Source organism: Arvicanthis niloticus, chromosome 2, assembly GCF_011762505.2.
Source record: "Arvicanthis niloticus isolate mArvNil1 chromosome 2, mArvNil1.pat.X, whole genome shotgun sequence".
Classification (NCBI taxonomy): Eukaryota; Metazoa; Chordata; class Mammalia; order Rodentia; family Muridae; genus Arvicanthis; species Arvicanthis niloticus.
In genome coordinates, this window is record NC_047659.1 from 65613267 (window position 1) to 65640363 (window position 27097).

Sequence of the window (27097 nt, forward strand, 5' to 3'; positions counted from 1 at the left end):
CAGCTCTGTGGTTGGTCCATTCCTTACACAAAAAGGATAACATGATATAAATATACACAGAAACTATGCTCATATACCCATGGTCTGCATCTAGAGGAGAGGTCCTCGGATGCCTTATATTTCCCATTAGATGCTTCACTTTTTGTGAATCTTAACCCCAATGAAACCATGCTTGTCTCAGTGTATATCAGTGTGGAGGAGCTCAGGGTCCCACTTGTCCTAGACTTGTGGTTCGCCCTTCATCTCAACTTCCAGCCCCTTATTCTATATTCTTATTTATTTAGTATTTATTTACTTAAAGACAGTTTAACAGTACAAAAAAAAACATTTCACAAACAATAACAAAACACATATTCTTTACCCTCCAAAGTTGAAACTATTAATATTTTATTATATGTAATTACAGTTTGTATTTTAAAGAAATAAGCAGAGTGCATTTATGATGGTGATATATATATATATATCACCATATATATGAATATATATATATATATATATATATATATATATATATATATATATTCATCGAAACTATTTCCACTAGAGAGACCTGACTCACGGGAACAGACCAGCATGGGTGCTCCTGACCAGACCCGGCAAGCCATGGTTAGGAATTTTTAACTTCCGTCCACCTTTAGCAAGGAAGACTTGGCTCTTAGGGATTATTTCCAGGACGAAGGCAGCCTGGGGCCAGGGCACCAGCTTAGCCTGGCACTTCCCTTGGAACCTCAGCGGCAGGCTGGGAGAGGCAGGAAGCAAGCCAGCACTTCCCTCCTGAGGTCAGCTGGTGCCCAACTAGTGTTTACACACAGGGTGGGGCCTGTGTCTCCAGCTCTGAGCCCTTTGCTCTCAGGGGAGCTGGTCCTGGGCTGGCCACAGGCAAAGGATGGTGAAACCACTGTCTCCTGCAGGCCCGAGGCCACAGTGTGGGGAAGATTCTGGGAAAGAGCACCCCCACCTCCACAGGTGGTCAGATGGTCAGGGAAGGCAGTGAGGATCCAGAAGGGGGGGAAGGGATGAACTCTGTCACTTTAATCAGTCACCTGCCCATAGGACCCAGAGTCTCAGAAGGACAAACGAAGGCACTTCTCTGTGGTCTCCTGGCTCTAGTCATCCAGGCTGAGCTGGAGTCCAGGGCTGCTGATTTTTATATCACACCAGGTGATGGTGTCTGCTGCTGCCATGAGAGACTCAGCTTGCAGCAAGGCTGGGGACATTTGCAGATGGCTTTCCAGGATGTGGGTGTCTGAGGGTGTCTGTCTTTTCCCGAGTTTACAGAGAATAAGGGCTTCAGAGTCCACAGTCTGCTCTCCAGGAAAATATTTCCCAGGGACTGAGAAGGAAGAAGAGCAAACAGACTCAATGCTGGGCCCATCTGACCCAGATGCAAATCCACAGACCTGTGAACACCTGTGACAAAAGACCCACCTCAGGACCCACCTCTTTTTGGATAGTCCTTCTCAAGCCTCTCTCTTGCTTTTAACATCTTGCATGCATCCCAGAGAAAGACCAGACCTCACTGAGGCAGACTGCCTCTGACAGCAATCCACAGGGTCTCACCTCCTTGACTCAAATGCCAGAGCCCATGGACCCTTCATGACAGAGCCACAAGCAGAGACTCACACTAACTCTCTCAGGGTGGCCTGGGGAGGCTGCATCTTTCATCTTATAAGAATAGCTACAATTCGGACTCGGCCACCTTCGGGCTGTGTGACCTTGGGGAGGTTCCTTAACAGCCCCAAGGCTCGATGCCCAGTGGCAGAGGCTCATGTTTCTTCCAGAGACCTGAGGGTTAAACTCGACCATGTGCCAGAAGTGACAATGCCTTCTGTGCTCACCGGGAAAGCAGCGACATGAGGTGAGGGCTTATGTCTCTTCTCAGGACCCCTCCTGAGTCAGAGCCAGGCTTTGGTCTCAGCCACATGCTGTCGCCTTCTTGGGTTGCTGAGCAGCCACTGGTGGGAACATGGCAGCTGACGATACGGAACAAGAGGGAGGGATAGTGGGGATGAGTGCAGGGAGGAGTATAGCTGAGTCTGAGATGCCAAGGGAAATGGTGCCAGTTGTTGGGATGGAGAGACCAGCATATGGACCCCATATCTTGCCTTTCTAATTTTGATAGTTTTGGGTTCCCTTGTCCCAGTTTCCTGGATTCAGAGGTAGGCTCCTGATCCCTCTCGTGCTGCCAAGGCTGTTGTTCTCCATCATCATCATCACCATCATCACCATCATCATCAATCATCACTACCACCACCATCATCATCAACAACAACAGTGGCAGCTGGTCCCCATGAAAATCACTGACTATACACTTCCTACCAGCCAATGTGCCTAGTGTTTGTTGTCTTAAGTTACCCTCACGGCAACCTTTCCATAGTCTGGTGAAAACACTGAAGTTCAAGAGGTTATGTGATTTTTCTGAAGTCACAGATATGAAGTGGCCCTCCCGGGATTCTTACTAATGTAAGAGAATGTGAGTAGCAGTTATTCCCAATGGGCAGAAAAGCACATCAGACCCACCTATCACCAAGACATGTGCATGCAGCACAGTGGGGTCCTGCAGCCACCAGCACAACCACCTGACTTGACATCCATGGGTACCATGGTGGCCTTGTTGCAGAAGTAACTCCTAATTGCCCTCGTATATGGTATTTTCCTGTCATTTTGCCCAGTGAGGTTATGCTCAAATCTATTGGGGTCAGAAGCAACCCTCTTGCTGACTCTCCTTCCAATCTAGGCCAGGCAGGGTCCTGTTGGGGCACCAGAGTCCAGGGTCTATGAAAGAAATGTTTGGGAAATTAAAAGGAAGTGAAGGCATGAGGGGGATGAGCAGGCAGGCTGCACAGCTGTGAAAGTCACCTTGAGTCCCCCAGGCTGCACAGCTGTGAAAGTCACCTTGAGTCCCCCAGGCTGCACAGCTGTGGTCACCTCTAGCCCCCCAGGCTGTGTACAAGTAAAGGGAAGAACTGGTAGATATCCTCAGAGCTCAGTAATTGGGGTTGCTACAGAGAGAGCAGTTATCGCCAGAGATGCTGGTGATTGGGGAAAACACCAGGCAGCTCACCTTCCTGCTGCCATCTTTCTCTAGCACTGTCCAGGGGGCAACTCTTGTCAGAAACCAGTGGGGAAGGAGCTCTAAGGCATGGCATTTGCCTCCAGAATGTTGAGCGGAAGAGAAAGTCGGGAAATGAACCAACCAACAAAGCACATGACTAGGACCCAGACTTTATGGCCACCTCTTGTTCCCATAGCCAGTCCTATCTGCCACAGGGCTTCTCTCGGGTAAAGCCCTGGTAGGCAGGCTCCCACTGCCTCTGAGCATCCTTCTCCTAGGAAAAGAGCCTCTGCCCATCCCTGGAATATGCCTTCTCTGCACCTGTGTGTAGTTCTGTTCTCGGGCTGGGAGCTGTTTTCAGGGTCCACAGGGAGAGAAAGGAGGATGGGTGCTCCATGAAACTCTCTCATAAACACAAGAACCCTTTTCCTAGAAAGTCTCGCCTCTCTCTCCATCTGTCTACTGACCTAACTAGCTCATGTGCTCAGTCCTGAGCCCATTCCTGGGAGCTAGAAGACCAGGTGTTTTGTAGAGTATTGGCAAAGCTGCCTCTGAACACAGGCACACAAACAAAACAGAAACAATGTCTATCTCACATAAGGGTTTAGATCAAAACTTCCCAAGACAGATGGAAGCTTAGCTGTCATCAGTGCAAGGTTTCTCTTTTTAGCTCTGAGGAGATTGATCCAATCTCTCTCACCTCCTAGTCAGAGAGAAGGACAAGAGAGGGGTTAGGGAAGCATCATACATTCTCTTTGAGGGCGCAACTTAGAAACGATACTATTATTTCCACTTACTGTACAATTGTGAGGACTTAAGACTCATGGCCATGTTCAGCTGCAAGGGAGCCTGGGAAATGTGGTTTTCAGCAAAGCAGCCATTTGCTCAGGCAAAAATCAGCTTTATTCCTTTGATTTTATGTGCATGAGCATTTAGTGAGCGCACATGAGTGTGCACACACCTCTTGTGTCAGAAGAGGGTGTATATTCCCTAGCACTGGAGTCACAGGCAGCTGCAAGCTGCCACAAAGGTGCTAGAAACTGAGCCCAGGTCCTCTGGAAGAGCAGTCAGTGCTCTGAACACTGAGCTATTCCTCTAGCCCTCACTTTTATTATTAAAGAATGGGAGAGGAGGAGTGGATATCTGTGGATCAAAGAAGTCTTCATTTCACACTACCTAATTTCACACTACCTAATTTCACAGTACCTAATTTCACACTACCTAATTTAGTTCCCCAGTCAACTCTTGGTGAGGCTTGTGAGTCCACACTTGAGTTACACAAGGGTCATTTCTATGGCGGCTCAGGCATCTGCTTGTTATAGCACCTTAGTTGCTATATGAGATTATCCCGAGCATTGCATTGTGTGGGTTCCCTTAGGAAACTGAGAGGAGGAGTGTGCGTTGGGTAGTCAGCCACCCAGTGCCTGCCTACGAAGTCCTCAGACCCTGAAGGAGGGGACAGATTAAGCAATTAATTATGGGCCAACATGACAAATGGTCACATAGCATCAGTATAAAGCCCAGTGAAAACAGATGGAAAAATTAAGAGAAGGCGTCTGCAGAGAGGCGGAAGAGTTCGTTTCATCTGGGTCTTAAGTGGTTGGTTGGGGAGGCATCTAGACAAAAAGAGCAGAAAACTGTGGCGGTGTGGAGGCTCTCAGGGTGTGGCTAGTGGTCCTGTGCAGCCAGAGTGAGGCAAGCCAGAGGGCTGTTGAGATCCGTCAAGGAAGCGCACCTGAAAGCCCAGGGAAGGCGGCAAGCTGTCTGACAGGCCTTTGGAAGTCTTAGAGGGTTAATATGGGAGATGCATTCGGATCCATCTTTCTCTGAGGTAGGGTCTGGAGAATGACTTGATAGGAAACTATTTCACAAATCTGTGTGAGTAAGAGGTCCTGTATCACACCAGGGGTTGTGGAGGAGGGGAATGGAGGCTGTGAGACAGTTTGCATTCTAGCCTGAGATAGAATGACATAGAATGACGACACTTGGTAACTGGTTGACTGGAGAGGGTTGACTCAGGACGAGGGGTGGTGATTAAAGATGGTTAAATACGATCCCAAGTTTACATGCCTGTGCTAGGAACACAGAAAATGAGGACAGGAAGTACGGGCTTAGGGGATGAGAGATGCCTTCCCACTGCCTGAGCCTGATCCATGGCAGATTGCTCTGGGTTTCTTAAATGTACATCAGTCTCTTAAGGTGTCTGGACACTGCCTGTGTTCCTCAGAGCCCCTCCCCCTCCAATTTCTACCTGGCCAAGGCATCATTTTCTCCAAGAGCCTCCTTTGACTCCCATAGTATGGGTCAGAACCCTTTTCTAGATTCTTGTCTTTCTTTTCCGCATCTCTCACTGAAGGTTCTTGAGTATCTCCTGTCCCAGAAAGCTGGGCATTTCTCTGAGGCCAGGAGCCATATCTGCCGTGCATCCTGCTCTATTTTCAGGACTGAGGACAGAGCCTGGCACACAGTAGGTACTCACACTAGGCTTGGGGCATTTAAGCTGTACTTGGAAATAAGAAGTCACCAATAGTTTAGTTACAGGTCCACTAGATGAGTGGTTTTGAACCACTGACACGCTGGCCATCTGGGGACATCTTTGATTGTCATGACTGAGCGTGTGCACGCTACTGGCATCAAGGAAGGAGCGACCAGATAGGCTCCTGAGCATCCTTCCAGGCCAGGGCAGTTCCCCACAGCATACTCTCCAGCCCAACGTGTCAACAGCGTGGAAGCTGAGAAGGCTGGCTGGAGAGACAGGCAAGTCAGCTGGCACGGTTAAGTTCCAGTGTGGCCCAAGTGAGTAAGAGCAGAAGCATAGTGACTGTTATAAGAAATGCGGACTTGTGATGTGCAGCCAGGAACCACCTTGGACTGGTCTTCAGTCAAAGGGTCCAACACCTTGGGCGGTTTCCCCTTAACTGAACTCCAGGCCATCAGCCCAGCCGGCCCAGCCTGGCGCTCGCCTTTCTCTGACTCACCCCGTTTGGATTTCTCCCACTCTTTAGTGGAAGGGTACCACTTTCTTCCCACCCCATCTGCCTCGCTGATTATTTTCAGCTTGGCTCGCAGAGGCTCAACGCTGCAATTACTCACCAACCTCAATGGCTCCTTCTGAAAATAACATTTGGGTGGAAGGAAACCTCAGTCTGGTGGGCTGGATTTTATACGAAATGGTTAAAGCATGGGGGTGGGGATGGGGGTGGGGACAAGGGCCAGGGAGGGGCTCAGTGGTACAATTAAGAGAAGAATCTGGAAGAAAGAAAGTGGAGAAATGGAAGGGGTGGCAGTGGTAAGGGCCGTTGCAGAGAGAAAACAGGCCTCCTGGACAGGGGTCCTTCTTCCAGAAGCTGCAGGCCAAGTCTTCATGCATGCTTCTAATTGAAGGTTCTGTTTGCTGTAATAACTTGTCCCCTCCCCTGATCTCTGAGGTCTGGGAAATCCGTGTCTTCCTGGGGCCAGAAGAATTAAGTCTATGGACATACCAATCTTTATCCAAGCTAGTGACCAAATGTTCCGACACCAAAATAGGAGACACATGGCTGACATAGAATTTTTGTTCTCTTTCCAGGAGAGGATGGCATTCTGGGATATGTAGTTTCCTGTTGAAGGCACCAAGGTCCTTGTACTCACAAAGAAGCACTCAGACACAAGGAATGTTAATCTTGAAGGGGGTGTTTTCTCAATGGAGGAGATTAAAGTCAAATACCTGCATTCCATCTAGAGAGTGGATTTTGTTAACAATCTGGTGACCTTTCTGCTATCTGTGGGGGCAGACCTCACCCACCTTTTGCTATAGAGGCAGACCTTACCCAAATCCCCTAACATGATTATCTCAGACTCTTCCTCCTAGATCATTACCCATCCTTAGGGGAGGTGTCACATGCACTTTGTGGCCCGCTGACCTCTATGCTATTGTTCAGAGACCACACTAGATAGATTCTAGGACCTTTAGCTATAGAACCTATGCTCATGGTCACGCGTACTTTGTAAAGGAGTTTCTATGCAGTCACACCTTAAGCTTTATTGTGCACCTGGAATTGAACTGATTGGACTGATTGTTGCCTGGAAACCTTTTTTTTTTTTCCCCCCGATTTGTATTGTGTTTTAAATATGCCGACAACCACCTGGCATCAGACTTCTCAAAGTCTGATCCAGGTTGACAAAGTCAATCTGCACTGTGTTTTCATTCTTATCTCTTCATGGGGTTCATGTCCATGACACATGCAGGGACCCCATCAGTTTCTAAGCTGGTAAGTGGAATTTCTAAGTGATTCTGCGGCCAGGAGAGTAGAGGAGGAATGGCAGATCTCTCGCTGGGTAAAGTGCTTGCTGTGCAGGCAGGAGGATCTGAGTTTGGATCTCCAGCACCTATATACAAATCTGGATGTGGTAGTATGCATTTGTGACCCCTGTGATCCCCCAGATTCAGGGGGTAGAAGCAGGCAGATCTTGGGGTCTTGTCATTCTAGCCAAATGTCAAGTTTCAGGTTCAATGAGAGACCCTGGAGACACACACACACACACACACACACACACACACAGAGAGAGAGAGAGAGAGAGAGAGAGAGAGAGAGAGAGAGAGAGAGAGAGAGAGCAATTGAACTGAGGTAGACAGCTGATGTCAATACCTGTGCATGCATGCGTATCACACACACACAACACACATACACACACAACACATATATACACACACACACACCATACACAGGATTCTTGGGAAAAATTATGTATTTATGGGTTACTTTGGTTCAGAGAGGAAAATGAAAAAGCAAAGATTTTTGGAAAACCTTGTCCCAACCCTTGCTAGGTGAATGGAGGTGTGTTTAGTGAGGCAGGGATTAACTGGAAGCCTCTGTGGGATTTCCAAAGAGGCTGTGTGAGGCAAATTTTGGAAAGAAGGGTGGGAACAGTTCTACAGATTTGTTAAAAGCTCACTTCTGGAGTTTAATTCCAGATGGTTTAAAGGCCTGGGTGGGCTCGCAGTGGCAGCTTAGCCTCTTCTGGCCCTCCGTTTCCTCACTTGCTAAGGTTCAGTGGGGCTGCAGCTTCCTGTGGCTGTGAAGGTGGCTGAGGGGACTTGTGCACTGGGGCTGTGCTGAGCAGCTGAGGCTTCAGGAGGGCGGGCGGCTGTGGCAAGGTTGCTGGAGGCCTGGGGCTGAGTGTGTCTAGTCTGGGAGATTCCTGAGCTCAGCTCATCACCTTCGTCATCATTGTTCACCCCTCATGTCACCAAGCAAAAGCCTGTGGGGATTTTCAGACCAAGCACACTGTTTTCCTGGAGCCATAGTACCTGGAGAAGGAGCCTCAGACAGGCCAGAGGGTCCTTCTATGTTCTCTGGGGGATGTTTCCATCCCTCTGGGACAGGGAAGAAAGGACTTTTCTCTATTCAGGGTTCACTCTGCTCAGTGGCTTAACATGATTTTAATGGGTGTTATTTTCTCTTGTCCCCAGATTCTGAGAGAGGCACTGGAAACGCAGTGGTAAGCCAGAAAAGGTCTGTGTGCTTGAGAAGCTTTTGGTCCAGTGGGGAAGCAGCTCTCTGCAGTACAGTGATTAATTGCCATAATCCACACAGGTGCCAAAGCCAGAGCACACTAGGGGTGGAGTCCTCAAACACACCTTACTTTACACAAAAGGAAACCCCACTGTAGAAGAGTGTGTTGGCTGGGAAGTGAATGCTAAGTTGGCCAGATCAATAGTGTAGGAAGAAACTATTACTGCAGCTGGAGAGATGGCTCAGCGAGTAAGAGCACTGGCTAGTCTTCCAAAGGGTCTGGGTTCAATTCTTAGCACCTACACAGGAGCTTGCAACCACTTGTAACTCTAGTTCCAGGGAATAAGAGGCCCTCTTCTGGCCACAGGACACACAAGTGGTGCACAGACATACATACAGACAACACACACCCAAAATAAATTAAACTGTATAAAGATATGAGTAGACAACTAATCTTTAAAAGGAAAGAAAGAGGCTGGAGAGATGGCTCAGTGGTTAAGAGCACTGACTGCTCTTCCAGAGGTCCTGAGTTCAATTCCCAGCAACCACATGGTGGCTCACAACCACCTATAATGGGATCTGATGTCCTCTTCTGGTGTATTTGAGGACAGCTACAGTGTACTCATATTAAATAAAAAATAAATACATCTAAAAAGAAGAAGAAGAAGAAGAAGAAGAAGAAGAAGAAGAAGAAGAAGAAGAAGAAGAAGAAGAAGAAGAAGAAGAAGAAGCTTCTGCAGTGAGCATTCCTCAGTTAAGGCAACAAAAGGCCCAGGTCACAGCTATTAACAGCCAAGTTTGTACAGAGCCCTAGTTAAGGTAACCCCCTCCTTCCTGTGCCACTATTTCCCTAACAATAGATTTTTGGAGGTCTTCATCTAGACCCTGACATTTGAACTTGGCTTTGAAAGAGGGGTGGGGTTTGGAGACATCTTTGGGTCCTTCCTGCATTGGGCGTTTTGAAGGGAGGCTTTGGGATGGTCAGACTAGGGCCTTTGTCTCTAGTTTTGTGATCTCAAGCAAATTGCTTCACTTCTCTAAACTTCCCTCTTCTTCTCTGTCAAGATGTAGAGAACACCCACTTTCTAGGGCATCAGGGGGCAGGAGAATGTGTACACTGCTTAGAGTAGTTCTGGAAACACTGACAAACCTCAGCACAATGGCTATTATTATCCCCAGACACCCCCAGTGTGGTAGGTAAGACAATTTTAGCTAACAACAACAAACACTTTTATTTGAATAGGTCTGAACTTATTTTCAGAATATGGTTTCTCTAATGTTATCGCTTAGGGCAAGGATACATAAAAAGGGAATCGATTTAAAGTTAATTTGGAGAAACAGTTAATAAAATAAAAGTCAATTACAGTCTATAATACCAGAGGAATGTGGATATGGAAGACAATCGTCTTCATCTGAATCGTCAGACATCTGAAAGGTTGAACAAATTCATGGGACAAATTCCCTCCCGCAAAGAAAAATGTTCAGGGCAAGATAGGTAGGACCAACAGCAGAAATCCGAAGGCTCGGAAAGGGAGGCCGACTCAAAAGCCAGCTAGCGCTTTAACTTCTCTCTCCAGGCTCCTTTGGGGGCGATTCGGGCCTCTCTGTTTTTTTTTTTTTTTTTTTTTTTTTTTGGATCACTGGGTCAGTCAGCCAATGCCTGCGGAGAACTCTAATTCAGCTCAGATCGCAGGCGCGATCTGCCAAAGGGTCTTCACGCCTCTGGCTCCGCCTCCATCCCCGCCCCGCACATCTGGTGAAAAGCTTCCCGCCGCGGGGCGGGGCAGGGCACAGCCGGCGCATGCGCGTCGGCCTGGCTTGGGTGCCGCACCGCAGGCCTCCACTCCCAGAACCGCGTTGCAAACTGTTGCATCAGACAGCAAGCAGCGGGCCGCGTCGCCAAGGTTTCTAGGAAGATAGCGCGGTTTTGAGCTCCTCCTTGGTGGCTTAGGCGCGATGGTTGCCCCTCCCTGTGTATACACGCCCGCAACACAAGCTCCTAAAATTCCAAGCTTGCGGGTCAGGGTGGTCAGGGTGATATCCGAGGGACTCTGTTGCTCCTGTCCCCACGCACGGCCCGACCGCAGGCAGAACCCGCTGAACTGTATTCTATTTACTTTTTTAACCGCAAGGACCCTGAAGGAAAGAGCTGGGTTTGATTTCTCTTTCCGAGTACAAGAATGCCCCTGAGGAATTTCACACTCTGTGAAAGTGCAAAACTCATTTCCCCAGACTAAGCGCTGCAGACGTTTCCCCAAAGGGCTTGGCAAGCTCCCAGTAGGAATGCACTGGGAGAATTTCCAGCTCTGTACCCCTGGCAGCTGAACATGCTGAAGACCCTGAGCTAGAAAGGAGGCCCTCTGGATGGAAACATCTCTGTAGGACGACACCGCTTCCCAGATATATCTGCCTCATGGCATACCGCAGTGTGTTGGAGATTTGGGGCCTTACAATGCAGGAGCACACATTCACACATAGGCGGCGCCTAGATAGTGTCCTTGTGTGATCTGCAGAAAAATTTGCCTCTCGCTTCTCCCTCGTTCTCCCAGGTTCTATTTCCGCTACCTTCCTCAAAGGGAAGGAAATGGTGTTCATCTAGAAGGGTTGGGCAGTGTTTGGGGTGTAATGTTAAGAACACTCAGAGGTCTGGGGATGTAGCTCAGTCGGATCGCTGGCACGTACACATCTCTGGCTGCCAATCCCAGCACCGAGAGTACAGATTAGGAATCCACCCGTTTTCAGAGACAGTCTTATTCTTACCTTCAATTCTTTTCATTTTTTAAAATAGGTCAAGGCCAAGATCATTCAACGTTAATGGATTTTCCAGAAAGGGGGGAAAAAAACCTGGCATTTTACCTTACATATTCTGTCTTTTTTAGGGTGTGGATGGTGAAAGTCTATTTTGATTGAATAATCTTGAGAGTTAACAAAAGCCCGGTGTTCTTCCTTCCCCTGATTATTGTGACTCACTTAATTCCAAGATGCAATTTTTAAAAAATGAGTTTCTGCAGCATGTCCCAAAGCCAGTGCTGTTTAAAGTAGCATTTTCCTGTCAGCAGCGGAGTACTGTGTCAGTTTGGGATTTTCATTGTAATTCGTGCTTCATAAATATGGCCCGATCTGTTTCGGTCTGAGTAGCTGTGCTTTTATGAGCCAAAGAAATGGGAACTAGAAGCCAGCTGGAGAAGAAAGTTATTAATATCATGGAGCGAAGCAGGAAAGTTGAAACCATGGGCCTTGGGCTCATGTTGGGGTCTTTGCTATACTCCTAGGTGATGTATGTTGCGCGTTGTCGTCACATGTCTGTGGACCGGATGCTCTGACAGAAGGAAAGGCGGTACCCAGAAGGACAAAGAAGCCCACTATTTTGCAGGAGGCAGTTGAGGACAGCCTGAGTCCTCTTGTGTTGAGTGTAGAGGGCTAATTCTTCTGGCTCAAAGACAGTGCAGCAGAGACAGCTATTAGGTGCCAAGTCTCATGAGATCCGTTCACTGGCTTCCCTTTCTGGAAAAGCCATCAGCTGCTAATGCTATAGTCAAGGAGTGACTCTACATAACCACGCCAACGATGTGATTATTGATAGTCTCACCTGACTGAATTTCCAAACAAACTTCTGGAAAAGTAAGATGCCTGAGGGACAGATCCAGGGAGCAGGACCCCCGCCCCCCAAACCCCTGATTCTTACATCCAGAAGGTCAGAGATGCAGACATATTCAAAAAGGGAGATGCAGTCTCTTCATCAGGGTACACTCCAGTTTAGACACTAGACCCAGCCCAGACCCAGACCCAGACAACACTCCTGTTACAAGAGCTATGATCTAAATTCCTCGTGGAAAGTCTGTCTGAATTAGACACCTCATTTTAATTCCCATTTCCTTTTTAAGTTAGGTCCCTCCTTCTCGAGAACCACATTTAAAGTTGCGAGCTGGCCTTCCTTCTGTTTTTGCTATTTGTGTGCCAATTTCAAGGGTGGGGAGAGCCACGTTAATTTAAAAATATAGCACAAATAGCAAAATGAGGCTTAGTTTAAAGTAAAAACCACAGAAAGGGTTTTCCCTTCCCTTCGGCATTTTTCAGATTTTCCTAGATCCACCTTTATTTCCTCAGAGCCCAGACATAGAAAGTGAATGAACCTCACTGGATGCTCTTCCAAACTAGAGCAAAAAGGCCCAGCTCACTCTCTCACACCACCTTTAGATTTCATTCTTCTGTTTTAGAGATGTGAGTTCCAAGGGGGGAGGGGGGCTCAGAAAACTGGCCAAGTCCCCGATTCCATGGTAGGTTTCTAAGCACTGGTAGATTTGGGGTTATAACCCACATCTTTGAATCAGTTGTACCCACTTGTGCATTCTGGGTATTGGGAATGTGGCGTTTAAGGGAGTTCCTAGATCAAATCCCAGTCTCATTATTTATTAGTTTTCTGACTTAACATCAAACAGGAATCATGATCCGCATGGTCCAGGCCAGAGTGAGTCAAGGTCTAAAGGAGGCCTGGTGCCACCAGTAGGCGGCGGCTGTGAAAATAGTCCTTCTCATCTGTCCCTCTTTAGTCACCATCTCCCATTTTGGAAAAGGAAAGAATATTTGTTATCTATTCCAAGTGGAGGGTCTACCTCCATTTTAAATTAGCCACGGGCTCACCAGGAGGGAAGACCAGACCAGACCGAGCTGAATTTGCAAACGTCTAGGCCTTTTAACAGAAAGGATTCTCTGCCCTTGCCCCTTAGCAGAACAAGATCTAACCGGCTGGAACTTGGGAAGCCTTGAACGAATGGCAATCCGTCTAAAGAAGCAGGTCTAAATGCGGGTGTGGGGGCAGTCACCTGGAGAGGGAAAGCCGCTGCAGGCGTCTGTAAGGCAGAGCGGACGGAAATTCCATGCGCGAGCGGCAGCGCCCTCTGCTGGCTGCGGGGTGCAAATCCGGAGCCTGGACCCGCAGCTGGTCAAATGGGACTCCCGATCCCTTCCGCTACCTTCGCCCCCGCTCCGTCCCTTCTCAGGATCGCGCACCCTGGTCTGGGACTGGATTCCAGGAGAAGCGTCCCCATCCTACGCTTGAAGGTAGAGCAAGGACGCTGCTCCAAAACACCCGGTTCATCAGCTGAGCGGAGGCTTCAGGAATCTACTCAAATCCACCCAGCGGCTGCTTTTGCTTCCCGGAAGCCGGGACAGGAGCCGAGGCTATCGGAGGTGGTTTGGAAATGGCATCGCCTATGGCCAAGACCGAGGGTTCTGCGGACAGAGAGGAGCCCTGGGTTTGCTTTCTGCCTCATCCAGCTAGGTGACCTTGGGCAAGGTACTTAAATTTCTATGTGCCTTGTTTTCCTCATCTTTAAGATGGAGAGGATGCTCCCGACCTTAACGGGTTGGCTTGAGGATTACACTAGAACAGGCAGCCTAGGTTAGTATTCTGGCATTGACATTAGCTAGCTGTGTGCCCTGGGGCAGGTTACTTAACCTTTCTGCCCTAGTTTTCTGAAAAATAGGGATCATAACGGTACTTACCTCCGAGGGTTGTTGCCTGAAAAGCGCTTAACACTGCGGTGGGAGAGTAAGCGTTCAATAAACTGTGGCTATTATGGCTGTTGTCGTCATTATTGTCCTTAAGAGCACTGAGCACAGGAGCAGAGGTCTATCTGGCTGGTTATTATTAGTATGTTTTTCGAGTATGACTATTTCTTTCCCGGAATTGTTAAAATTATTATTATTATTATTATTATTATTATTATTATTATTCACAAATTCGCGTCCTTATCAGTAGCTGAAGGACAAACAGTCTTCCCGAATTAGCAAAATCCAGATCCCCGGGAGGAGGGCCACGCGGCGGTGGGCTGCAAGGACCCGGACCTGCGGGGTGGAAACCCGCGCCCGAGTGAGCGCGCGTCAGAGCCTTGGTGACGTTGCTAGGCCCTCGGGCCAGGGAGGCGCGGCCTGCGCACGCCGGGCGCCAGCAGTGGCCCGGGATGGCCGGGTGGGACCTGGAGCGGTACTCCAGTTGTGTGGGTGCCCGGCCGGGAAGAACTTCCCTGGGTCAGACGCCGCGCCTGTCGCTTCTGGACGCACCCGGGGCTCCGACCGCAGCCTGGCCGGGAGGCGGGAGGTGCCAACCCCTGCTCGGGTGTACGGGCCCCGCCCAGCCTGGCGCACCACTACACGGGGAGCCTGCTCTGCATCTTCGTAATCCTCCCTATCCCTCCATCCTCCTGGAACCCATTCCTCATCATCCCGCAGGCCCCGGTTCAGATTCTCCTCCCTTGGTGCTCGCTCTGAACGACTCCTCCTCGGTCTCTGGCGCCTCCCACTCGCCCGCAGCGCCCGGAGCACACACCTCAAGTCCACTTGGTTTGCTACGCACGCATCTCCAACTCGCTGCATCTTGTCCCCATTACTCTCCGTCGCAGTGAAGGTGACACCACCCACCCGATCACTCGCGATGCGTCCTGGATGCTTCTACCTGCAGTGGCTACTATAGTCTAAGCTACTCCATCTGTGACCTTGTGAATTACCCTCCCTTGGGTATTAACATCTTCCTCTCCAAGGTCTCCCGAGTCTGTCCTCCTGCATTGCGAGCGCCGAGCGCCGTACACCCCTGTTGCCCAAGCCTCGCAGCTTCTGTGGAGAGGCCTGGCGCTCCAGGCCCTTCCTATCTTCCTGAGAATGCAGGTCTGCCATTTTCTAACACCTCATTAACTAATCCCAGTTAGACCCTGCCTTAGTAGCGCGATTTAAGTTTAAGTTATTCAGTGTTTACTCCATCTCCGATTACCTTTCTGCTGTACTCCAGACTGGAGTCTCCTTCAAGGATGCCCCCCACCCCCCCTACCCCCCACCCCCCCACCCCTCCCACCCCCGTTCTACTATTCGACTGTGTGAAATGTTTCTGGGCTACAGGACCCAAAGGTCTGTGCCCCCGCCCCCATTCTGCTTCCTTCTTCCCTTCTACGTGGAACACCTTTTCTCTTTCCCTCCCCACTCCCCCATCCTAAGGACCCCATCCTTCCCCATGTACCCACCCACCCAAACCCAACCTCGACCCAATCAAATAATCCGAAAGGTCAGAAGGAAATCTAAAGCTTACAAAAACTACATTTAAAAAACTCTTACAAAAACCACTTGTTTATGTCACACGTTCTCTTTCCTTTGTTAAAACTTAACATTTCCTCTAGTCAATCCAGAGTTTCTTAAAAGGACACAGATCCTTTTGGATCTGGGTGAAATTCTCTGAAACGATTTCTGTCTCTTTCCAGTCAAATCAAGTTGGGAAGCACGTTGGCTTCTTTATTCCCACACATGCCTTTATGTTTTTACTCTATATCTTGGTGCCTATAGCCCTTTCTTGAATCATCTGAAATTATTTTAAACGTTGAAGAGACGCTATTAGACTGAATATATAATCATGTAATTTGCTTTTTAAAAAAAAATAGGCAGCATGAACCCACATTAATGTACGTATTCCTTGATCATGCTTTTTGAGTGCTGACGAGGGACCCATTATGAATTCAGCACATTTTATTTTCCAGTCTTCTAGAAGATATTTAGCTTATCATCACTTTATTTTTCTGTTAGAAACAATGCTATAATAGCTTTAAAAAAAAAAATCTCATTCTCGGGTATGAAAGCAGACTTTGGAGATACGGGTGTGGAATTGCTGCACTCGGGATGGAGAAACCGGCAGCATTGTTGGGTATGGTTCAGTGGGTTTTCAAAGTGGTTGTGCTAATTCACAGTTCCATTCGTTATGTGAGAGTTCCCCCGTGTTCCACAATCTCAACACTTGCTAATGTCAAACTTTAAAATTGTTGCCAAGCCGATGAGTGTGAAATGGCATTTCAATGTTTTAATTTGCAATTCCCTGTTTACAAGCGAGAGAGATAGGAACATACTTTCTTTGTTTATTGGCCATTTGCCTTTCTTCTTTTTTTAAATTGGCCATTGGTTTATTTGATAGTGCATCTTTTGGTCATGTCCTATGTGTGGGAGTTCTTTATATATTCTGGATACTAATCCTTTGTCAGTCTGTGGCCCATCTGGTGTCTTTTATTCCACTCAATTGCAATTTCAAGTTGATAAGATTATTGGATGAATGTCTGATTTTCCTCTTAAACAATAAGTCCATGAGAAGAGGACTGTCCTTTGTAATAAATGCAATATTTAATACATACCAGGAAGTTAGTAAATACTTCTGACTGAGATGTGTTGATAATTGACATTATTATTATTATTATCATCTATTGAGTTTTTTCTCTTCCCAGGTTTTTTCCCCTCAACTCCTTGAGAGAAGGAACCTGGTGGTATTTTATTTCTCTTGTCCCCAGTGTGTCTCGAGCCACAATGCTTTAATCACAGAGCACGTGCCCAATGGTTGTTAAGTTCCTTTGTGGATTTTCTTTTTATTTCCCCTCTCATTCTTTGCAGGCCATCCTCTATCTCTGAGCCCATTTAGCTCTGCAAATGGAATAAATAATAAAGAATCTGCCGCTGTGCATTTGTGAGAATTGTATAAACTGTGCATAAATGGAGCACTTAACACTCAGCACTCAGCTGTCAATAACGGGTGACATTCAGTGGCCCCACAACAATCATTTTGGTCACTAAAGATATACCATCATTAATTTTAACAGAAACTTCTTTCAAATACAGAATAAAGTGATCCTCCTAAAGATGCGGTGACAGAGGTTTTTTTTCTTTTTTCTTTTTCTTTCCTTTTATTGGCATTTGACCCACAGTGCAAGGCTTGGTCCTGATGTGAACTCTGAAAAACATCAAATATCATTCTTCTTCCTTTCTTTTCTAAATTTCAGATATATCAAAGTGTGCGAGTGGTACATAGAATTCAGTCCTTTAAGAGGAAACACAAAGGCCAATCCTACATCTTTGGCCAGAAGTCAGAGAGCAGAAAGGAGGTCTGTCAGTGACGCTAGAGCCAGTTTGAGGCAGCTACAGCCCGGACAAAAGCAGAATTCTTACATCTGTTTCCACATCTGCATTGATAGATCCTTTTTGATCTATTTATAAAATGAAGGTAACAAGTCTTGCTTTTTATGGAGCAAGGATTTTATGGTTGAAATTTGCTAATTACTCACTGAAAAGTCTTGAGATCTTGACATGAAATGCCGTTTGCACTTATTTAAATAGAGCTTCCCAAAGGTAAATGACCTTGCTGTGACATCTGACCCAGTAACATCTGTCTGTGCCACAGACTCGCAGGTGTGCTGTTTGCCAGCACCGGAGGCCCAGGAGAATGTATCTAAGTTAGCGACCACACCTGCAGACCAGGAGAACTCAGACTGACCCCCTGTGCTTGCAGCCTGAAGTTTGCATGAATGACCAGTTGCTCAGCATCTGTATTTGATCTCAACAGACATGTTAGGAGGCCTGTCATCTCCAGGGTTTCATTTCTGCAGGAGGAAAACAGGTGTCTACACCTGAGCTCACTGTGATATGAACCTCTCAGAGTGAGCAGTTGGTCACAGGGACTCCTGGTCCAGATGGTCTCCAGAAAGGCTTGGGAGGTGTCCCTGTGGAAGCCTAACATTTCCTCACACAGACATCTGGGAAAGGGATCCAAAGGGCACAGAGATGCTATAAGGCTATTTCACTCTCGGCCATTGCCTCTGCTGTTCTGGTGGGATGCGGCAGCCATGTAGTGTGTGGGAAGACTGGGGAGAGAACTCATGCTCTAAGACCCCAAAGATCACTAAACCTCACTGAGACTCCAGGCCTAGGCTGTGGGTCAGGATAATCTTGACACCAATCTGTCAGGGTTAGCAGGGTCCTCACAGTCAATGTTTATAAGCCGTAAACAACAAAACGACACAAGACTAAACACATTTTGCTTCCTTTAATTAAAAATTTAAAAAAAAAAATGGTGGTACTGGGGCTTGAACCCATGACCTTGAACTTCCTAGACCAGCATTCTGTTACTAAGCTCCTCAAGCAGCCTCTGTTTACCTTTAACTTTTTTTTTTCAAATACATGGTCTCACTCTTGGCTTCTAGCAAACACACACACACACACACACACACACACACACACACACACACAAACACACACATTCAAAGAAGAAAGAAAATGAAAATTGACTCTTTTTTTTAAATTATTATTTTTTAGAATCAGGATCACCATCAATATGATGCTTGGTGAGAACTGACATCTTTCCAGTGGTACACCTTCCTATTAAAAAGTCAGGCCACACCTTCATCTTAAGTGATGCAGACCGCTCTATCCGTGTGTGTGTGTGTGTGTGTGTCAGATGGCAACCTTCCTGTACACTCAGCACATGGGCAATGCAAATCTACTGTGTTCTTGCTCATAGAGATGGTATTTCTAGCTGGTAGCCAATTGCAAAGAAGAAAGATACTATATTTTTATAACAATCATGTAACTAATCATCATAGTTTCCTGATAATTGATAGTGAATTGTTTTATCTATTGCTTCCCATCTTGGGTTAGTTTATAGTCATAAAAACAATAGTAATTTTCCTTTCCTCTTTTCTGCTTACATACTTTTTTTGTCTATTTGTCTGGAGAGAGGGTTTCACCCTGTAGCCCATGCTGGCTGGAAACTCACTATGTTGTCTGAATGTGAGTCACTACCCCCAGCTTTCATGTTTCTGTGTCTGCAGTGTCTCTGTAGAGGGCCCCTCTTTCAACAGAATGCTGGTGGTGTTTGTGGCTGCCTGTAATTTGTTTGGGCCTCTCAGAAATGCTCCAACCTTTAGATTTGGTGGAGGGGCATCTTCCAGGGTCTCTTCAGAGTCTGCTCTGTTCTTTTCCTGCCTAGTTTCCTGCAGGAAGTTTCTCTGCATTTTCTTTGCAGGTAGAATCCGCCCATGCAAGCATCTACTTCTACTTCTTTTGAGTGTAGTACTTCTAATGTAGTCTCAATTCAGTCTACTAAATTTGCTATTTTCCCTCTCTGTTTATGGAAAAATAACAACAAAAAAACCCAACCCCCCAAAGCTCTTCTGAAATTCATTGCAATATTTAATATTTTCCTGGAAAGCCATCTACTCAGTGGTGTTTAAACCAAAACAACGCTTAACTATTTTTGCCTCTGTTGGCAAAGGTGTAAAGGCTTTCTACTAATCAGCTGGTCTGTGAGCTGATCTATGTGCTAGTCTGTGAGCTGGTGTGTGAGCTGGTGTGTGAGCTGGTGTGTGAGCTGGTGTGTGAGCTGGTGTGTGAGCTGGTGTATGAGCTGGTCTACGTGCTGGTCTGCAGTTACTTTGCAGCGTTTACTCCTTATGCCACATTTCTGTTGTTTTTGAATTTTTGCACTTTTAATTAAAAAAATTATTTCGGGATAGTCTTACTATGTTGTCTAGGCTAGCCTTGAACTCAGAGAGATCTGCCCGCCTCTGCTACCTAATGCTGGGATTGAAGATGTGCACCACCTTGGTGGTAGTTGATTTTTTTTACTTTGTTTTTGGAGTCTATGTAGACCTGGCTGGATTTGATCTTTTGAAAGTGGCATTGGGGTTTCTCTTGACATGAGACAGGCTTTACTCTTATTCTGTAGTCAAGTTCAGTTGTGACTCACTGTTCAATATTTGCCTGGCTCTGTATTTCCTTTTCTGATTTAATTCCCACAAGAGCTTTGCTAAGGAAGAAGCTGAGACTCGGAGTTAAAGCAGCCCACTCCCCAGAGGCCACACAGCTAATGGCTGGCAGAGCTGGCATTCGGACCTGACCTGACTGCCTACCTCCAGCCCCATTGTAGGCACATGGCGTCCCATGTGCCAGTTCTACACCTGCCCTGTTCTCTGTCCCCTACTGTTGGCAGGCTTTTGACTCAGCCTGTATTCTGAGGGTGGCAGCATGATCTACCTTTACCTCCCACCACTATGAGCTATCCTTTTGAGGCTTGCTGCATACCTAACAGTACTACTGAGAGGACAGCCCTGGCCTGTGTCCTTCCCCCAGGCCTGAGCAGGCCTGTAAGTCATTTATCACAATAGACCAAGTAACAGTAGGACCTGAGATGCATTGCATTACCAGCCTTGTCGTCTTGGAGTCTGTTACCTGAGCTAAGAAGAATGGACTGGCCAGGCGGTGGTGGCGCATGCCTTTAATCTCAGCACTTGGGAGGCAGAGGCAGGCGGATTTCTGAGTTCGAGGCCAGCCTGGTCTACAGAGTGAGTTCCAGGACAGCCAGGGCTACACAGAGAAACCCTGTCTTGGAAAGAAGAAGAAGAAGAAGAAGAAGAAGAAGAAGAAGAAGAAGAAGAAGAAGAAGAGGAGGAGGAGGAGGAGGAGGAGGAGGAGGAGGAGGAGGAGGAGGAGGAGGAGGAGGAGGAGGAGGAGGAGGAGGAGGAGGAGGAGGAGGAGGAGGGAGAAGAAGAAGAAGAAGAAGAAGAAGAAGAAGAAGAAGAAGAAGAAGAAGAAGAAGAAGAAGAAGAAGAAGAAGGGACTGCCTGTTGAGCTAGCCTTGACACCTTCTGGACTGTTATCTCCTTATCCAGCCCCTGGGCTGAACCAAGAAGAGACTCTGGGGGGCAGGGCTTCTCCTTTATATGTGAAAGTAAATTATTAAACTTCGGGCCTTGATCAGAATACTTTGTCTTGGCCCCACGTTTCTCTCACCCTCCATTCCTGTTAATTCCCGGGCTTCTTCTCAGGAGAACCCGGTTACCCGTGGGTGCAGGCAGCTATAGAATGGCACCTAATGTGGGGCTCAAACCCACAACCCTGGGATTAAGAGTCCCATGCTCTATTGACTGAGTTAGACTTATATGTAATCAATTTTGACAAATAGTTGTTACTCATTTCTGATTTAAAAAATTAAAATATGTACATAAGACTTGACACCTTTTAGTTGCAATACTTTAACAAAAGAGGCAACTAAAAATATAATTATTTATTGCCTATATTATTTTCCTGTGCTTGGTGTTCCATATCAGATTAAGATAGATAATGGAACTGACTATTTCAGTTATTTGGCTACAGTCAAACATTTGAGATGTTTGTTGACAATTTAATATTATTGAGATTTCCTTATTATCCTCAAAGACAAGAAATTATAAAAGAGAGATTATGAAACTTTAAAATAATATTTTCGTAACTCTCTAAATATGGGAAAAGCAGCTAATGGTGCTTCTTCCCTGGTTTTACAAGTAATTCTAAAAAATTGATTTTTTTAAACTATAAAGGGGGAATTATACCCCACAAGGTCACCAAAAACACACCTTACTTTTGTCTTGTTTTAAATTTTCTGCAAACTGATGCTAAAGGTCAGTCTGCAGTGGATTGCCACTGGCATCCAGTTACTTCCAACTCATTTGCCAGGGTCTTGTGGAGAGACCCCTTAACTAATACTTGGTGTGGTCCCGATCCTGTTTTAATTTGGGGTCGTGGGTCAGTCTACATTTTTCAGAAAAAGAAATTGGAGCCTGATGGCTGCCTAAAAGACTGGTCTGTCAAGTGGACACAGATCTTGAGCCTAATAATTATGATTCTAATGATGAAGATGGCTCAAAGTCACCCCGCTGATGTAACAGTCTCAACTCTTACTGGAGAGTAAGTAATTTTTACTAAGCCACCCACCTCGTGGCTAGACTTGTGTCTGATCCCTGCTAATTAACAGTTAGATTAGATACTGAAACATTTCCACTTCCAACCTTATTTTCTACATTGCTTGAATAATCATGTTGCTTTTAACCTTTGAAACTTGTATTTTAAGCAGATTGATTGCCCTCACACAGGATCGCTCTCAGCAAGCTCAGCTATTCATCCTGGCAGTTACACATCACTGTGAAGAATTGCATCTAGTGCATGCCCACAGGCCCTTTGGTCTGAATGTGGTCTTGGTCTAAAGAGTGAGCCAATGATGGCCGGTTAGTCAATGATGGGTGTTTTGAGCTCCTATAAACCTAAGACAGAGACATATATCATTATGCTATGTATGTTTTCCTCAATGATGGGTAATTATAGGAGTAATTTTTAACTCCTATAAACCTAAGACAGAGGCATATATCAATATGCTATGTATGATTTCCTCAATGACGGGTAATATAGGAGTAATATAAACGCCAACCTAAGCCAGGCACGGTCGCCCAGCCACTCTAAACCCTAGACGGGATGAAATATTGTGGCCCATCCAGATATTGGCACTGCCATCTTAAAAAATTAAGGGGGGAACTGTGCCCTTCCTCCAGGCCTGAGCAGGCCTGCAAGTCATTTACCACAATAGACCAAGCAACAGTAGGGCCTGAGATGCATTACATTACCAGCCTTGGTAGTCTTGGAGTCTGCTACCTGAGCTAAGAAGAATGGACTGCCTGCTGAGATAGCCTTGACACCTTCTGGATTGCTATCTCCTTACCCAGCCCCTGGGCTGAACTGAGAAGAGACTCTGGGGGGGGGGGGCTTCCCCTTTATATGTGAAAGCAAATTATTAAACTTTGGGCCTTGATCAGAATACTTTGTCTTGGCCCCATGTTTCTCTTGGCCTCCATTCTCGTTAATTCCCAGGCTTCCTCTCAGGAGAACCCCATTACCCATGGCTGCAGGCAGCTACACTGGCCCTTGGCCTTGCTTTTATAATCCAGCCAGATGGATTTAGTTGGGTCACCGGCCACATTAAGAATCCCATTTAAGAGCTGGAGACACAATTTAGAGGTAGAGTGCTTGCTAGACATTTGTGGGGCCCCAAAGTCAATCCCCAGATGCAAACAGAGAGTTGGATATGCATACATGTATGCACACACACAACACAGCAGATGGAGTGGAAGTGGGAGGAGAAACTCTCATTGAGATAGCAGAGCAATTGACAGAAGCAAAAGCACAAACCACACAAACCCACGACAGTGCCTTGAGGTACAGTGTAGAGAGAATTCAGGACTGGTTTCAACCATTTATGTGGAACTCTGGACAACCACATGACTAAGGCATGTCTGTCTCTCTGACACCTCATCTACAGATTCTCAACAGAATCACACACTTTACTCAGTGCTGGGAGCACACTTCACACGAGCTGGTGTCTGGGAAGCACACTAGGAGTGTCTGTCTTTCGCTGTTGGCTGTCCTATTTGCTTGTCATGGGCACAGAAAGGAAAAGTTTGGGTGAAAAGCCAGTTTAGATTCAGGATTAGAGTCTAGAGGCTGTCTTCACTTTCTAGCTCATGATCATGGGAAACCCTCTCTCTCTCTCTCTCTCTCTCTCTCTCTCTCTCTCTCACACACACACACACACACACACACACACCTATGGCTGCTTGGGAAAAGAAGAGGAGGTACAAGGGTGGGAGGGAGGGAGGGAGGGAGGGAGGGAGGGAGGGTTTGAAGGAGGAGGGATGGTTACCTCAGGCTTGTTCTATGCCTTGCACTAAGTTAAGGGTTTTCCACACTGCATCTCATTCACCACTCAGCGCTAAAGCCAGCTGTTGTGGAGCACACGTTACTTCTGGAACCCAAGGCAGAGGTGGGGGAGGGGTCTTTGTCAGTTGAAGGCTAGCCTGGTGTACAGAGTTCTAAGTCAGTGAGAGCTCCCCCCCTCCCTCCTTTACTGCCTCTCCATCACCACCCCCTCCCACCCCCCATTGACTTTTACTTAAGAACTTTCCAGGTCAGGAAACTCCTTTCCTGCTTCTTGAATGTTCTGTTTTTAACTTGGCTCAGAGAAAAACTGAGCACATCAGCTTCTTCCTTCCTTAGAAGTTTCTGGCTTTCTGTTCCTTTGGTTGGTTTGGTTTGGTTTGGTTTGGTTGTTGTTTTTGCCAACCTTGCCAAAGGCCTCATCAGGACACTTCCCTCCTGGAGGAAATTAAGGAAATAGAACCCAGGCCTTGCACTTTCTCAATGAAGGCTGAAAAAGTTACTGATTCCAAATTATAAGAAGAAAATATTTAAAGCTGGAGATGTCTAGTTAAAAGTTTACAAAACATGGTGGTGTTGCGTTAACTCCATTCATTGTTAAATTTAATGTTTCGTTATTTTTGACATCTGAGCCCCAAGTTAGCCTTGAATGTGCCGAAATCCTCTTGCCTCCCCCCATCCCCCCACTTCTTACACCCTGAGTCTCATTCAACTCCCGCTCAGCCCTAAAGTCAGGAGAGCTGAATTCAAGAGCTAGACTTTTAGAATTTGAGACAACTTTGGAAAATATTCACAATGTAATAAAAAAAATTGCAAAATATTAAACTACAGTTCATTTTGATCTTGAGTAGTTTGAAAATTCATGCATGCATTAGAAAAGACACTAGAAAGAATTTTACCGAAGTGTTAGCAGACTCTCTAGGTAGAATGAGATGCGTAATTATCTTTTATTTTTTATTTTTATACTTTTGAGGCTTTTTGAATTTTCCACAAGGAAAATGCATTACAATCAGAAAAACAATTTTTGGTAGTTACAATTTTTTTCTTACTACAAAAGTAATTTTTACTCATTATAGAAAAAAAAAAACCCACAAAATACATATAAAGTACAAGGAACGAAAAGAAACATGCAAATTCCACCCACCCAGAAACAGTCACTGGGTCCTTCCAGATCTTTCTCTGCATACATAAACATTTGTATTTTTATCACAAAACAGGGTTGTTCTGTGCATAGCACTGTTTTGAAACCTGCTTTTTCCCTCCCAGTGTATATTGAGAACGTTGGAAACTGTCAACAGTGCATTTCTGGGAGACGATTTTTAATGGCAGCACACTCTCAGGCTTTGAGGAAAACCATCATCTACTTAATCCTAATATTAGACATTTATGTTGCTTCCAGATTTTGTTTTTTTGAGACAGTTTTTCTGTGTAGCCCTGCTTTTTCTGGAACTCACTCTGGTAATCAGGCTGGCTTTGAGTTCAGAGATCTGCCTGCCTCTGCCTCCTGGGTACTGGGATTAAATGTGTGTGCCACCATTGCCTGGGCTTTCCAATATTTTCTATTCCAAGTAATGTCAGAATGAAAGTGTCTGACAGTCTTCATGTTCATAAGGAGACTGGGGAATAGCACTGTAACACGTATTTTCACAAAGGTATTCATTTATCTACTTATTTTATTTCACTGATTTATTTAGTGTGTGTGTGTATGCACTCGCGTACACACACACACACACACACACACACACACACACACACACCACAGAAACACCTGCACACACACGCTCACCTGTGCAAGCCAGAAGTCCACTCCATTTCCAGTGTCTTCCTCCATCACCCTCCATCTTATTTGTTGAGACAGGATCTTTTGCTGAACCTAGAGCTCACTGATGGCTGAACTGGATGCTCAGGAGCCCAGAGATCCTCCTATGTCCTCTGCCTCCCACGGGAGCTGGTGGTCAATCTCAGGCCCTCATGTTTCCTGCCAAGCATCTGTCTACTAAGCCATGTTTCTGTCCACAGATGCTTGTTTTTGAATGATGTCAGACTCTGAGGATTGAGACATGAGTGTGTTTCATCTAAAGCTTGTGATGCTGTGAACTTATATGTATATGTTTTCATCTAAGTCTCAAAACTGTCTTAGCCCCACTTTCCAGCCTAAGAAACTGAGGTGACATTGCCTATTTAACTATAGATAGAACAAAGATTTTGACATAGACTCATGTAAAGACCACACTCTTTCCAATTCTATACTTCAAGAAGAAAACCAATTCTAACCCCTTTTATTCTTGTTTCTTTTTTAACTTTTGGAGTCAGGGTCTCTCTACAAAGCCCTGGCTGCCTTTTAATTCACTCTGTAGAGCAGACTGTTCTGGAACTCTACAGTCCTCTGCCTCTGGAGTACTGGGATTTAAGATGTGAGCCACCACACTGGAAGAAGCTTTCTTTTCAAAATTGTTCTTGTATTGTTATTTATTTTATGTGTCTAGATATTTTGTCTGTGAGAGACCAAATCTTTTAAGTTCAGACTCCATTTTAAAGAACCTCAACTTAGGTAAACTAACATGCTGGTACCTAGCATTGGTTTCCAAGTTATCCCCTACAACATCCGCTGCCCCCCCTCTCCACCCCCCATCCCACTCGCTCCTGCTGTGTCAGGGCTGGCAGGCAGGGAGCCCAAGCTTGAGCATGTGAACAAAGGCCCTGTTGTGATTTGTGTTGGATAAGCTCCTGTCTGTTTTGGGGGTTCACTAACACTTCCCTGGCACTACATCTGCATGTGTACCACACATGTACTTGTGCCCAATGTGACCAGTAGAGGACATCAGATCCTCTGGAACTGGAATTACAGATGGTCGTTAGCTTGGGTCTGGGTGCTGGGAACTGAATCCAGTTTCTCTGGAAGAGCAGCCTGTGCTTTTAACCACTGAGACATTTTTTCAGTACCCAGGTCTTTCTTGATAATAAGCATGTGATAGCCAGCCATCTTATGGCTGAGGCTACCACAGCCGACTGGTTAAGCTCGACTCCCGGCACTGCTTTGTTTCATAGCTTCAATGAGGCAGAAACATTTGCTACCATCTTTTTTTTTTTAATTGGATATTTTATTTACATTTCAGATGTTATCCCCTTACCCCATTCCCCCACCCACCCAGGAACCCCCATCCAATCCCCCTTCCTCCTTTGGACTCTTTTAAACCACCCTGGTGCCTTCTATTAGACATTGCTTAAAGAC

At 46.2% G+C, this 27097-nt stretch overlaps 1 long non-coding RNA gene across 1 annotated transcript; it reads right to left on the minus strand.

Moving 5' to 3' along the window:
* Positions 1 to 9763: 9763 nt before the first annotated feature.
* On the minus strand, positions 9764 to 14198 carry LOC143441369 (uncharacterized). Its single transcript, XR_013108702.1, has 2 exons — positions 14056 to 14198; positions 9764 to 13782 (listed from the first exon to the last, which is right to left on the minus strand). It is a non-coding gene; the product is annotated as an uncharacterized LOC143441369 (long non-coding RNA).
* Positions 14199 to 27097: the final 12899 nt, after the last annotated feature.